The sequence below is a fragment of the Heloderma suspectum genome, chromosome 1, assembly GCF_057233095.1.
Source record: "Heloderma suspectum isolate Gila_16-S chromosome 1, 16-S_ref, whole genome shotgun sequence".
NCBI lineage: Eukaryota > Metazoa > Chordata > Lepidosauria > Squamata > Helodermatidae > Heloderma > Heloderma suspectum.
This window is the reverse complement of record NC_139458.1, coordinates 306,897,878-306,913,500: the sequence shown is the minus strand read 5'-3', so window position 1 is coordinate 306,913,500 and position 15,623 is coordinate 306,897,878. Positions and strand designations below refer to the sequence as shown.

The 15,623-nt window shown below is 40.4% G+C and overlaps 1 protein-coding gene across 3 annotated transcripts in view; it reads left to right on the top strand.

Moving 5' to 3' along the window:
- The window catches only part of RNGTT (RNA guanylyltransferase and 5'-phosphatase), a 199,447-nt gene that overhangs the window by 103,748 nt on the left and 80,076 nt on the right, over positions 1 to 15,623 (top strand). The window lies entirely within an intron of this gene.

Genomic DNA, 15,623 nt, shown 5'->3' with positions numbered 1-15,623 from the left:
TTTCCAACAATTATAGAAGTAGTAATAGTGTTAAATCCCAGTTTCTGTACAAGTTAATAATGGCAAATGACTTCTTAATTTTACCACATGGGTTTTGTTACAACGGTGATTTGTACGCAATTTGTCAAGAAGAAAAATCTTTATTCCTTATGGGTTGTGTCCAACTGCTGTCACTCTGCTTACAGAATGCTCTTGGGTGATTCAGCAGAGGCTTCTGTCAGCAGAAGAAGGAGGGAGGCAATTTTCTGTGATTCCCCTCTTACCCTGCAGAGCCCACACATTCCAGGCTGCTCTAGAGGGTTGAACAGCATGGGAGGTGGTTCAAGGAGCTGCAGGGGGAGAGTGGGAATTGCCAAAAATCACCTCACTCCCTGTTCCACTGACAGAAGCCTTAGCTAGTTCAAAGAGCTTTCCATCAGTCGAGTGACACCAGTTGGATACAGCCCAATGTCTTTTGGTGTTGTCCTTAGATATAGACTGTGGGTAGTATCCTGTTGTGCCCACACACTTGTGGGACCCACCACTCGTGCGGCAGAATCAGCAGAGGCAGAGCAGCCCTGTTAGATACTGCCCAGTAAGCAGTGCATGGATCTGTCTTACAATTCTAAAAAGGTTTATTGGGTGATCTGTAGGTAGAACAACAGTATAGATTATTTAACTGTATGGAAGCTTATGTTAACATGTTCTAGTTTATTAATAACTGCCCAGTCTTCTGCAACATTGGAGTACCATGGGCAGCCAATCTGAGCCCTATAGCCCATAGATAGGTATATCAATGTCAAATCTCTCATATTATGTGTATTACAATGCATAGAAAGTTAGTCCTTCTGTAAAGCATGTGGAAGGCCGATTCTTTATTTAGAAGATGCTGAAAATGTCACTGGTTGATCACTTTTTCCCTTCTTATGACATAGTCCATCTAAATGCAGTAGATCCCACAGTGCCGAAATGCAAGTCAGTGATTTTATGAAGTATTATTACTTATAATACCGCCAGTATGCAAGACCCTTTACAGTTGTTTCTGATAGCATTTTGAATATGCCAAGTGCTTTAATAGTACAGAGGGAAATGTTTAAAGCCTTCCTGTCCATAATATGCACACATATGCGCTCTGGGGACAGAAAATGAGATGCTACTTCCTTGCCATTGTTTCTTTTCTTTTTTGCTGACCCCTCACTTTTGTTCATCTTTCTCAGTACTTTCTCATCTTCCTCACTACTCATCTTTCCTCTGCTCTGGTATGTGTTTCCTCTTCCTCACCAGCTTTTCTACTTTGATTTTATCCTCTCATATACTACAGTACCTGCTGTGTAACTGTAGCTAATTCAGGTCCCATATGCCCAGGCTTTCTACAGTATTTCTGATTCCATGTTGCAGACTTCTTATCTAAGTCTGAAGAGTCTTATTAAAGGGACCAGAGCTGAATATATTTTCACTTGTATGCAGTTACATGCTTTCCTTGATGAAAGCCTTATACTTTGCCTACTTATATAGGAAAGCATACACAAAATGCACATGTTATACAGAGAGAATGCAAAATTATGTGTAAATCTGTAATCTGAGGGGAAAATATGCTAATTGAATGGTTGTTCTTGCTATTAGCAAAATGTTTGCTATTACATTTTCTTCCTCTAAACAAGATTGCAGATTAATAAATTCTCATTCAGGTCTGCATTTTGCCAATGTTTTCTTTAAAAAAAAAATTAAATATGATATTTCCAAAAAAATTTCTTCTTTTTAAATGGTGCTGGTTAGAAAATTGTAGTGCCCACTCATCAGAAAAAAAAATTAGGCTAACTGCTTTAGAAATTATAGCATTTCATGGGATATCTTTTTAGGATGTTGAGGCAACTTGTTCTTTAACCAAGCATATGTGCAAAATTGACTTACTCACTGTACAGAAGCATTGACTCCCTCTGAAAAAGGGAAGAGAGCATCTTTTCAGTTATAAAGCTTCCCCCAAATAATTTGCGACAGCAAGTAGAGAGAGATTGAGATGAAGTAGAAACACTTCTGTTGAGTATCCAAGAAAAGTTTTTATCTGTAACTTCCTAGTTTCAAAGTATATTTTTTCACCTTTGATAATTTTAGAATTTCAGTGATTTAAGATTTCTCTTAGATACACTAAATCATCTGATCCTGTAGAAAACATACTATCTTTCATGGAACTTTGAAATATATTTTCTTTGTATCCAGTGTCAGGGAGAAGTGAAATTAGTAGCAGTTTAAGGAACAGAGTTAGCTTTAAGCCACAAATACTTTGTAATACCCTTTAACAATTTCAGCTAGCTCGAATCCAGAATGGACTATTAATTGTTTATATCATTCTAACTCAATCAGGCCAAATTCATCACTTTGCAGCATAGTAAAAGTGCACTTCAGCTCATGCCGGTAAATAATCTATTAAAAGGTTCCAAAGGTTACATTTTATATCGCACCACAGAACCAATTTTTCCCTAAACCACCTCCTATGGTATAATTACTGATCTCTGCTTCTTAGTGCTTTATGATTTTTAAGAAAACCATTATGTGAGCTGGCAAGAGATTTTTCAATAATGTTAATTAGAAACTCTGTATGCGTAGCTAAGGTTTGGCTCTGCTTAACATAATTAGAAGTAGATGTCCTTGCATTATTGTTATTATTTAATACTGATATCATTGTAATACCCACTGCCTACAAGTATCATGTGGCTGCAACAGATATGCAGATCTGTTGGAAGAAAAAATGAAAGCTGTGCAACACCTACAATATAAGTAGGATATTTTTTAAAAAATTGGGGGATATTTCATATGTTGTACAGCAAAACAAGGCAATTATAAATATTTCTAATAAACATGTACACGTGGTATTAGTTGGTTTGGTAACCAGTTTCTGTCTGTTTTTTGTTTTGTTTTTGTGGAGAGGAATCTCTCTCTGCTATCAGTGGAATCATTGTAGGACACAAAGTAGTATCAATGTCAGGTTTCCCTTTTTGCCCCTGCTGTAAACTTCAGAACCCAAATCAAAACACAGACAAGAGGCTTCTATCCACGGCTCTTTAATCCTTTTACTTCAATGGGTCACACAGATGCAGATTGTCAGTAACTCACAGTCTACAAAGGAAATGCCTTCAGGGAATTCAAAGGGAAGCTGCAAAGGTTGAAAGTTGCACGCTGTTTGAGAAAAGGCAGGTACGCTTTCCTAACTTAAAGGCGGGGATCTCTTTCTATGTCTTGATGTCTCTACGCATAGCTATCCCTGCCGGGCCAATCAGACAGATCGCCTAAGCTCCGCCCCTGCCATCTCTCTTGGCTCTGCATCTGGCGTCTAAGAATTCAGGCTCTCCAAGCCCCACCTCTACCTGTTTACTATCTCTCACAGTGGTGTGTGAAGAGAGGCCCTCTCCGGCCAGCTGGACTATTGGAACCTGAGGAATCTGTCTCTCCCTGTCTGGAAGAGTCTGGGAAAGTTCCTCCCCACGTTTTGCGGTTCCTCTTCGGAAACTGAGCTACTCTCCCACTGCCTATGCTCAGGGGCACCCCTGACAATCAAGGCTTTTGTAGTTATTTTCATCTTAAGCCTATATTGAATCTCTGCCATTAACTCTTTTCTAAATTTTTATTTTAAGAATAAAGATACAACAAGCTATATACTAGTATTTCCCACCATATTCTGAGTAGCAGCACCCATGGTACATGCGTGTATTCATAGTCTGATTCATGTAAGACTTGCCTTTTTTGTAGATTTTTTCCTCTTTTATGATAAGGCTGTCAATAGTATTGCAAACTTGTAAATTATTCACATTTCCTTGTCTTTGAACAAGCAACATATTTATGGATAGCATTAGCTTCCCAGGAAAATGCTATTGTATGTTTAATTGCTGCCGATCTTTAAGTAATACGTATTTAGCTTTCTCTTCCATACCTCCGTCAGTAATTGGAGCACCTTGCCATGAAGGAATGGGTCAAGTGGAATTTTGGTGCTTGTGACCTTGAAAATCTTACCTTTATTCTATAAGGCTTGATGCACAGCCACCATGTATGAAAATAAATCCATTTTTTCTACTTGATATTCAGCAGATCTGAAGGGCCAGTGCACCATAGTAAAGAGATCATGTGGCCCCTCCCATATCAGGTGCACATCCCCCCTGCTTTTAACCCACAGGCCTTAACTTTTGGAACAGGTTTTAAAACTTTGGCAAATAATTGTAAATTTGTTTTAGGCAGTATTGACCATGGTTGAGGTTGGTGTCAACATAAGTTTTCCTCATAGTTAAGCCTAGTTGAGGAAAACTTGCATCAGTGGACAGAAAAAGCATGCAATTCTGAAACCTGCTCCCTTAACCATGTTTAAGGGGTCAGGAGCATTGCATATGCATTAGTCCTCTTACTGTTAAAATGTTTTGGCAGTAGGTATCAATTACAATGTATCACTTTATAAAACTGGTTGAATTATGGTACACATGTCAACATTTCCCCACATATTTTTCATTGGTCAATGGGACACTTGTCTGCCCTTAAAAAAAGAAAAAGAAAAAAAGAAGATACACAAAGGCCACATTTGGATGTCACGATAACCCATGGTGGCTTAATAAGCTACTCACAGTATCTTATTTTTTTTAAAGTCCACAATGCCCCGCCACATGACCAGGCTAATAAGCTACTGTGAAAGGCTTATTAAGCTACTGTGTGTAATTTGACTCCCCTCGCCCCCACCTGTCTTGCTGCAGTCTGCCCACTTGAGAAATGCCACTGTTTTACCTCTAAAGCACTGGAAGTTTTCAGATTACTGCAAATAATGTGCAGAATACTGTGACTGTGAATTTGCATAACTGCAAATTCACACAATTGCTCAATTATGCAAATTCACAGTATTGGGAACACGTTAAAGCTTCTTTGCCAGCAATGGCTATGGGGAAAATTTCACTTAAGCAAATGAACATTACATCTCTATGGTCCTGATCCTCTTCCTTCCCTGAAGACTGGCCTTTTTGTTTATTTTTTATTTATCTATGTATTTATTACATTTCTGTACTGCCCAATAGTTGAAACTCTCTCATTAATCTGTTGGGAAATAGAACATAGCCTAGGATCCTAGAGAACTCCCAAACCTTAGACTAAGTATAGGCCTTACAAGAACGGCAAGTTACCTTGTACCATTACCAAAGCAAAGCAGTTTCAGATAAGCCTTATGGGGAACCTGTGGCCCTCCAGATGTTGTTGGACTATAGCTCCCATAACCCTTGACCATTGGCCATGCTGACTGGGGCTGATAAGAGTTGCAGTCTAACATCATCTGAGGGCACAGTTTCTCCTCTCTGGCTTATGGCAATTTCTCCTTGGATAATTAGAGAATGGCATGCTTTCAGAGTGATAAGTTGCTACTGAACAAACACATTTGACAGGATTTAGACTACAATAAATGCAACTTAGAATCATGAAGACTGAAAACATTCCCAACATACTAGAAATTCCTCTCTCTTTTCCCCCACGTCTCCCCCACCCGCGCAGGAAAAAAACCTGGTAGAGCACAAATGGATTTGAGAAACTGATTTTTGCCTGGGTGGCAGATTCACACTGTACTTCTCAGTGGCAAGTCTAGCCTGACACTGCATCCCTGGAGACAGCCAGTGTGATTTAGTGGATAGTATGTGGTGCTTTTACTAGTGAGATCTGGGTACTGATTCTTGCTTGACCATGGGGCAATTTGGTAGTCTTGAGAATATCAAGGCTTTGAGTTACAAGGACCCAAATTTATTAAATCATGTAATCTTCAAAATAATGTTTTTGGTCTTCGAAGTGGACATTTCAGAGGCTGAACTGGGACATCATTGTCTCTAAGTGGGAGGGGCTCTCGGAAATACTGTAAAGCTGGATATTTCCCTTAAGGGCTTTAGCGGCTTTATCTGTATCACTTAACTTTGCTTGGATGTCTCTTATTTTATTTTTTGCTAGGCCTATGTTGAATGCGGATGAAGTCTTTATGGAAACTAAGGAGAGAAGGCATTTCCACTGCAATAAAGCTGACGTTATCTCTGTATATTACCCATATGTTAGCATATTTCTCTTCATGAACAAGAAGAAAGTGGATGTTTATGAAATCACTCAAATATTTACTGATTCCTCACTTCAGAATGAGATTTTTTTTCAGCACCTTGTGGTGAAGGAACCTCAGACAAAATCAGAGCAATGGGTACAGAAAACCGATTTCAAAGACTAGGCCTTACTGAAAGGGCAGTTTTGCTGCATTTTCAAGAATGAAGTTTGTCCCTAATACTAACAAATCACTTTTGTGTTCCAACGTCTGCTGAATTTCAAGGCAAGGTGTCAATTAATGGGATGCATAAAAATTATAGAATCATAGAATAGTAGGGTTGGAAGGAATCTACAAGGTAATCGAGTCCAACCCCTGCTCAGTGCAGGAATCTAAGTCAAAGCATCCCTGACAGATGGCTGTCCAGCCTTGCCTTGAATGCCTCCACCATGGGAGAGCCCACTACCTCCCTAGGTAGTGGGTTCCATCGTCATATTGCTCTAACAGTCAGGAAGTTTTTCCTATGTTCAGCCAGAATCTGGCTTCCTGTAACTTGAGCCCATTATTCCATGTCCTGCACTCTGGGATGATCAAGAAGTGATCCTGGCCTTCCTTTCTGTGATAACCTTTCCAGTACTTGAAGAGAGCTATCATATCTCCCCTCAGTCTTCTCTTCTCAAGGCTAAACATGCTCAGTTCTTTCAGTCTCTCCTCATAGGGCTTTGTTTCCAGTCCCCTGATCATCTTTGTTGCCCTCCTCTGAGCCCTCTCCAGTTTGTCTGCATCCTTCTTAAAGTGCGGTGCCCAGAACTGGATACAGTATTCCAGATGAGGCCTAACCAGTGCTGAGTAGAGGGGAACTAGTACTTCATGGGATTTGGAAGCTATGCTTTTATTAATGCAGCCCAAAATAGGATTTGCCTTTTTTTGCAGCCACATCACATTGTCGGCTCATATTTAGCTTGTGATATACAACAATTCCAAGATCCTTCTTGCTTGTAGTATTGTTGAGCCAAGTATCCCCCATCTTGTAATTGTGCATTTGGTTTCTTTTTCCTAGGTGCAGGACTTTGCATTTATCCCTATTAAATGTCATTCTGTTGTTTTCTGCCCAGTGCTCCAGTCTATCCAGATCACTTTGAATTTTGTTTCTGTCTTCCAGGGTATTAGCTATCCCACTCAATTTTGTGTCATCTGCACATTTGATCAGCATTCCCTGCACCTCCTCCTCCAAGTCATTAATGAAAATGTTGACGAGCACTGGGCCCTGTGCTCATGGTGGGGCCATGTTTTGCAGAATTTGTCTCCCAACAAATATTGGAGAAATTGAAGTTCCCAATTACTGTTACATCTTGCTTCCTTGAAACCTTGGCAATTTGCTTTTCAAAAGTTTCATCCTCATCTTCTCTTTGATTGGGTGGCTGGTAGTAGACTCTGACCACCATGTTCCTTCTATTCTTTGCTCCATTTATTTTAACCCATATGCTCTTGATGGGGCTACAAAGCTCATCCTCCTGTATTTCTGTGCAGAGATATGTATTTTTAACATACAGAGCAACTCCATCTCCGTTTCTGTTCCTTCTGTTCTTTTTGAACAAGTTATATCCTTCAATTGCTGTATTCCAGTCATGGGAGTCATCCCACCAAGTTTCAGTTACACCTATCAAGTCATCATTTCCCTCCTGTATGAAGAGTTGTAGTTTGTTCTGTTTGTTTCCCATACTCTGGGCATTAGTATATAGACATCGAAGACCATGTGCTTTGTAGTCTGGCTTTTTTCCTACATGTTTTTGAAGACTATTATTGGGCGCTGTTTGAGCTGTTTTGTCCATTGTGGTGCATGAGCTTTCGTCCATTGTTACCCCCAATTTTACATCTCCCTCCCACATAGGATTCAGTTTAAAGCCCTCCTGATGAAGTTCTTCATGCTGTGGCCAAACACATTCTTCCCAGGCCTTGTGAGGTGCAACCCATCCCTTGCCAACAGTCCATCTTCCAGGAAGTATAGCCTGTGGTCCCAGAATCCAAATCTCTCTCGTCGGCACCACCTTCGTAGCCAGTCATTCACATGGAGTATTTTCCTTTCCCTTTCTATCCCTCTTCTAACTACTGGAAGGCTGGATGAGAAAACTATCTGGGCCCCAAAGTTCTTGAGTTTCCTTCCCAAAGTTTCAAAGTCTGATGTGATTTCTTCGTAGCTCCGCTTGGCGGTATCATTTGTTCCCACATGGATAAGAAGAAAGGGGTACCTGTCAGTGGTCTTTATGAGTGTAGGCAACCCTTCAGTCACATCTCTAATCCATCCTTCTGGGAGACAGCATACCTGGCGAGTCCATGGGTCTTCGCAACATCCTTGAGTTTCAATCCCACGCAGCAAGGAGTCTCCCACAACTACTACTATTCTTGTAGTTAAGCCTGAAGTGGCTCCATCACTGCTTAGGGAATTTATGATTGCAGAGGTTTTCATTCTGAAGTGACAAGAATAGCACCAGGATGCAGATAGCTGTGGCAAATATTTGCAATACAGGTTTCTGGCTATCTTTTTTCAGCGTGGAGGGCATTTATGAAAGGTTTTGTAGAGGCTTTGGCCCCACTTGTCCTGCAAGAAGTGAGTATCTTTTCTACCCAGATCATATTCTCTTTAGGTCTCGTCCAGAGAAGGCAGAGGAGAATAGTTGAGGCTAGTCTTACTTGCCTCAGAGACCACTATTTCATTTTTAATGTAGCTGAGAGCTTTTTCTCCAGTGTAGTCACAAGAAATAACTGACCCATGGCAAAATGATGATGTTGATGACAACATCCATTACTAGGACCCTGATCAGGGCTTTGAGTACAGGTAGAGCTTATGGTGTGAGGTTAAACACTAGGCATGATGGTCTCCTGGCAAAGGTGTTTGGCCTGGGTTCCACATGGCTGTTTTCTAGAAGCTGATTCGTGCTTTCTAGCTTGAAGAGCAAACATGCCCATGGAGTTAGGTCATGGAGAACATTAGATACTACTGCATTAGTATCTGTTCTCAACCAGACTCGGCATATGGATACTCACAAGAAAGCCACAGAATGTCCTCCTTAGGCATCAGTCTTTTTGTGTGTATGCTAAGAATCCCTGAGGGAGCACATTTACAGGATGTACACATTTTCCTTTCTTCATAATCATCTTAACTGTTGTCCTCTTTCTGAACCAGTAGACTTGCTGCCTGATAACATTTTTCTTAAAGGCATACTGCCTCAGTTTCCAGTGGTCCAAACACTGCATGCTTTCCTCTCTGACTACTGGGAGGCAAGTTTCTTGAAGACAGGGCTTCGATTGGGTGGTGGCATCTCCTACTAATTCCGTAAAGCCAGTCTTTCTCCTGCCTTCATTGGAGAAGCTTCTAGGTTCTGGTGTTTGGTCTACAGCATGGCTTTTCTTTGTATGCAAGCCAAGCTTGAACTCAGTGGGCCAGTTCAAACCATGGTGGGTTTCAGTGTGTGCCAGCAGCCATTTTGAATATTCAAGCAGTGGCAGGCAGTCACTGTGGCTTAGCGTTGTGGGTGGTTTGTTAATCACACCAACAACCTACCCTCACTGGGTTTGGATAACACGATAAGCCACAGTAACGGTCCAGCACTGCTTGAGTATTCAAAATGGCCTCTGACACATGCCACAACTTAAGCCATGGTGGGCTGCTGCAGTTGTGCGAACCAGGTCAGTGTCCAAGCCAGTTGTTTCAAGCTGACAATCTGGGACAGAACCCTGCATGGATATCTATTCTGGAACATGCAACCTTTAACTTCTAAAACTTTTAAGTAATTACTTTGTTCTGTGCTATGGTAAGTATCTGTTTTGTGTAGAAACTGTATGTAGGAATTAATTATAAACATTTCCCTTTGATTTGTATGACTTTAAGAACCATATTTTATTTTATGTTTCTATAGATAGTAAAAACAGTTCTTTTAAATGTATGGCTAATCCTAACTGCATTTAAACCTGTTGCTACCCACAAGGCAAAGTAAGGTGAAATATTGGTATAGGAGGGGGCTCGGGACAATGGTTCAGGTTTCTGATGAGGCTACCGCCAGGATGTAATGTTTAAAGACAATTCTGATTATCTTCAGGGTAATTGCCTTGTCCTTCAAAATAGCTGCAATGTTTCCTAGGGTTGCTGCTAATTTTTACAGCAAGATAATCCCTTTGCCCCATTTTTATGTTTATTTTGCATTGTAAGTTTTTAAGGTCTAGCTGTGCTAGAGTGTCATCTGGTGTCTGTTGGCTTTTGTTACACTGGGGGCAGATCTTCTTAACTTTATTGGTAGACATATTCCTCTATGCCTCCTTGCTTCCTTGAAAAAATATTCATAATTAAATTCATTACCTATTAAATTGGCCGCTTCTCAAATTGTTTTCAGGCTGCCCTTTTGCAGGGAACATGCTGTCAGTCTTCTGCAATAGTACTGGCCCTTACAGCTGCATTTTCTGACCATGAATAGATATCCCTTATAAACAGTTTCCATGGCAAGTTTCCCAGTTGTTCTTCTAAATCACTTTTATGCCATCTTAGTCATACTAACCCATTTTCTTGATGGGAATATATACCTTATGGGTTGAGCAATCCCGTGGTCCGAGCAAGCCAGCCATCACCATATACGGGCATAATATTAGTGTAGTGTCATTGTGATCCTATGCACTCCTAGCAGCAAAGCTTGAAATAAAGCAGCACTAAGCACATAGCAGCTCTGGTTATTACAAGGACCCCATGTTAGCCAGGCATAGACAGAAGCAATCCACACACGGCAATGGGGAAATGCCCTCACCGCACACAACTTGCCGGTCAGAAGGACACCACAGCTCCATCTGCAGCAACAGCAACTGTGGCACAACTAGAAATAGCCCCCAAACAGTGAAGCTCTAGGATTCTGTGCTCACAGGGGTTCAAACCCCCTTACACCACTCTTTCATACAGACTGCAAATGTCTACCCTTTTTTGAATCATCAACACACAGGGAAAGAAGGATAGGCAGTGCAATATAATACAATGTAATACAACACCTAGTTAGTCTGCTTAGGAGAAGGCATGTAGCAGAAACATGCAGGCATACCTGAAACAAATGTTCATGTCCTCCTGGGGGAGCAATAACTTGAGAAGAAGAATTCTCTTGCCAGAGGAGGAAAGGGAGGAACTAGGATAAGCAACAAGGGAATCAGTGATTCCACCTTTACAGGAGTAAATTGCTGATAGCTCACAGAACATTGGAATGGGAAATGGATGAGGCAGGTACAAGCCCCCACCAAGGGAATAGTAGAATTAAGACCAAACTAACTTTTTGTGTGCATCGCTAGCAACAGTCATGTCAGAAACAAAATGGGGGAAAGAGGCAGGCTTAGAACCTGCACTGCACACACCACAGAGCAGCTGTCTAACCACTCAGCCATAGCAGCAGACACGACGAGGACACATCCTGGAGCTTTTGTCCTTCCTCAGCTGCTAGTCCATGGGTTTAACTATATGCCAGCATCATGACGTTTGCATGAGAGCCCTAGTCCTGTGAAAGAGCACATGTTCACTTGTAGGTTGTTGCAGATTCAAATACTGGATTTACTAGAAACATTTAGGTGGAGTCGTCCCCCCCCCCGTCCCCCCCAGGCACACCTGTGGCTCAGATAACACAGACTATCAGCCAGATCTCCAATGACCCAGGTTGCCTTTTGGATGAGCTAGTCCCTGACATCCTATTTACCTCTCCCACCATACACAACACATGTGTATATGCATGCACACATAGTCCACAGTCATTCCCTTGTTGGTTATTGCACCAGCAGACCTTGTTATCCATACCTTCTCTGCCCCCTAACTGCATAGCTCATTATAGCAGAAGGAACTTGCTGGAGCTCAGATATCTAGAGCGTGGCGTCTTGGTAGCACATAAACTGGGCGGGGGGCAACCTCTGCCCTGAGGGACTAATCCAGCCTGCAGAGCTTATCCACTTGACACATGGAGCCTTCTTAGATTCCTCCAGGGGGTGGGGCTTGGCATAGAGGAAACCATAACGATGTGAGATGCAGGTGGGTGCAGGACTTGTCTGCATGGTGGCTTCACCAGCAGCTGGAGGAGTGCTCCTCTAACCCTTGGCTGAGCTGTGACAGCTTCACCTGTCCCAAGTCTTCTCCTCAGTGGGAGGGTGCAGAGCAGGTGAAGTGGCTTTGCTGCACATCAGCCTTTTCCATGAGAGAAGCCTCATGTGCAATGAAGCCACTTCCTGGTGAACATGCCAGGAAGACATCCTCCAGTGTGCCTGCGGGGAACCAAATGACATCAGGGCATGGCCACACCTCCTGACATGTCATTTGGTCTGCGGAGTGCCCCCCCCCCCCCGGTTTGGATTGTACACCCTTGACATAAGCATTTGGCACCCCTTCCCATTTAGAATCCCACCTTGAAGCCAGCTGTGAGTAAGAAGCAGGCAGCGGGGAAGGCATTCCTACCTGTAGATAATCTCCTATTAATGAAGAAAGAGCAGTCGCATCAATATCGAACAGCATTGGAGATGGACTAGGTTGTGGAAGCACTGAGATGAAAGTGAGATTTTTCATGCTGCAGACTTTCAAGGCTATCCTATCAAACCCCATGGCTTTCCATTTTTTCATGTGGCATCATTACATGCAGCAGAGTGCTGCTCAGAGATTAATGTATGAAGAATAAATGCATCTGATGGACCTTATTTCCCTCATCTGTGCTCTGCATGGGTTTAAAATTCACCTACTTTTTTATTTTTGTATTTGTTAACCCTTTGGGCATTAGTGTGTGTACGTGTCTGTGTCCGTGTGTGTAAACCCTCATATGGTATTAAATTATGACATAAAATACAGTTCCTCTACCATCTTTTACTGTCGAGATACAGCAACTTTTAATAATTACCTGCAATTAACGACAATTAAATATGCTACATCATGTGAAACTTTTACTTTTAAAAGCTTTTGTTGCTACCGAATTGAGGGATTTGCTTTTTCAGTAATAATGTAAATAATGGTGAATTTAACTCAGATTTAATTTATTATCTGCAAATGATCAGTTAGATTGCAATAAACAATCTCTACCTGCATTTATACTCCAGTTTGCTTTATTCTTATTTGTAACTTCTTTATTTTAACCCATGATACAGCCCTAAGCATTTCACCTAAAATGCAGTCAGATTGAGAGCATCAGTAAAAAATACCATGTCAAATATGCGTGCATGATATCTGTGTCTGTGAGCACCTAGTTACAGATCAGAATTACAGTGTAGTTTTGTGGACCTATTATGCAGAGCATAAGAAATTTGGATTCTTAACACTTGCCATCAGTTCTTAGCTAAAATATTCAGACTTTTTGCTACACATTTGGATAGCTGTTTTAGGAATTTCTAATCAGGTTGTGAATATTTTGCAAATGAAAGGGAGCTAAACTTGTCATAAATTATTCATAATAAATCATTAACTGAGCTCTAATCTCCTCATATTGAGTTAGTCCATCTATATGGATTTTTTTTGCAAGCTGCATTGAGTTTTTTTATTATTGAAGAAATGATGCAAATATATAAAATACATGTTTTATGTAGTTTCCGAGGCTCTAAGAGATAAGTGCCTTTTTCAGTAGCGGATGACAATATACAAGTTTATAAAAAGTAATCTTTTTCAAGATATTTGTAGCTTTGGAACGATACCATTGCCATTCTGCACTTTAAAAATGATGTGACAAGGCAAATTCTGTGCCAAAACGTTGACTTCTGAGATGTATAGAAATTATGCAACCTGAACAAACTTCATTAATTTATTTTTTTTTATAGTTGTTGCTATTTTGCATAATTCTGATTTTTCTAGTCATGAGAGGGGCAGAGGACACTGATACCTGACCCCAAACCTTATTCAATCACTTCTTTGGTTTCTGAGATTTTGGCAAGTATTGTCTATACACTTTTCAAGCATGTCTTAGCAGCTGTGATGGTTAGAAACTTGGCTTAAATGAAAACTTGGCTTAAATGATAGTGAGCTGATTTCTGTGCCCACTATCACGTCATATATTCTTGTAGAATTGCACCCTACGTACAGCCCTGAGCTTTTGCTTGTTCAGTAGCTGGGATAGTATATGAGCAAAACAAAAAAAAATGTATCTAAGCTTTGGTGCCTTAATGGTCAAGGGGATTAATAACATTTGTCAATGGCTTGCTTTGTTCACTTTTGCCTTCATATAGTTAATCAGTTTGCTCTTGCACATATTCAGTTTTGGATGGAAAATTGCATATTTGAAATTATTTTTAATTGATTAAATCTTTACAATTGTCAGATATGTTGAATTGTGTGAGTAGTTTGTAGAATGAAAACCAATGTTTGTAGAATGAAAACCAAGACAAGGTCACAGTTTGTTCAATGTTGTTGTGGCTAGGTGCTGTTCGAGGGATGACGTTACCATGGAGAGAGCTTTGGTTTCCATGACATTTGCTTGCAAATGTTGATAGGCCTTCAACCTAGGAAGGGTTTTGAAGGCTCTGACATGCATACTGGGTGGTGTAATAGTTCTTCTCAAACGTGTTTGTGTGTGTGTGTTTCACTACAGCAGCAAAAAAATACTAAGTTGCAAAAAACTAAGTATTCTAGAGTACTTTGTGATTCAGTAGGCATAAAATAAAATGTGCTTTTTTCCTTTGATGTTATCTTCAGAAAAAGAACAGCCAATAAGCATGCTACTATAATATTTGCTGTATAGCAAAGTTGTGAATTAGGAAGAAAGCCTTTAAACTGAGTTGCCAGACTATATTGTGAAATAATCAATACATCTTTAGGGGTAAAACTATAAAAGCTCAATTTTTTTGAATTTTTTTTTTTTTAATAGCAACTTGAGGTGAAGTAGTTAGAGTACATTTATATGGGTGCCACTTTATATGCTAACTGTTTTTCCTTGAACAGTAATTATGACAAATGCAGGGAAATTTTGCTGGCAGTTCTTGCAATTCTTATATGCAGAAATTATTCTAATTGCTGTCACAATTGTACTTGTTCATTCTTTATAGCTCACATTGTAAATAATGCTTTTCTATCTGTTATTGATGCTGGCACTTGAAGATTTGCTTTCCTTCTTCCCACTTTCACTCTTTCTTTATTCTCGCTCTAGAAACAAAAAAAAGTCACAATCTTCCAGTTATGTTGCTTGCTTTCACCATTTCTGTTTTTATAGAGTGAATAGAAGACAAGAAAATGACAGATTGGATTGGCTCAACAACATGGAATTACTGACTTGCAGTTTGGTTTCAGTCACATTGCCCTTTTAGTTTTACTACTGCCCTGATTCCATTAATTCAATAATCCCAGAGTTAATTCTTCTTCTTTATTAGGGTGTTTGGTCCTAATAATTTAAAACTTCCATGGCTCCTTCAGTCTATCCCGTAAGTACTACTTCCAAAGTTCTTATAGTTTTTTTCCAGTGGTACACACTATTGTCCTAGACACTGAAAACTCTCCTAAATATGGACATATGCCACATATCCAGTTTTATTTTGCTTTGTGATCTTCAAACATTTCAGCATCACAACCCATAGTTGAGATGACCCCATACGTTGTATCTCTCAGAACTATTCTGAGGTGACTATTAGACAATTT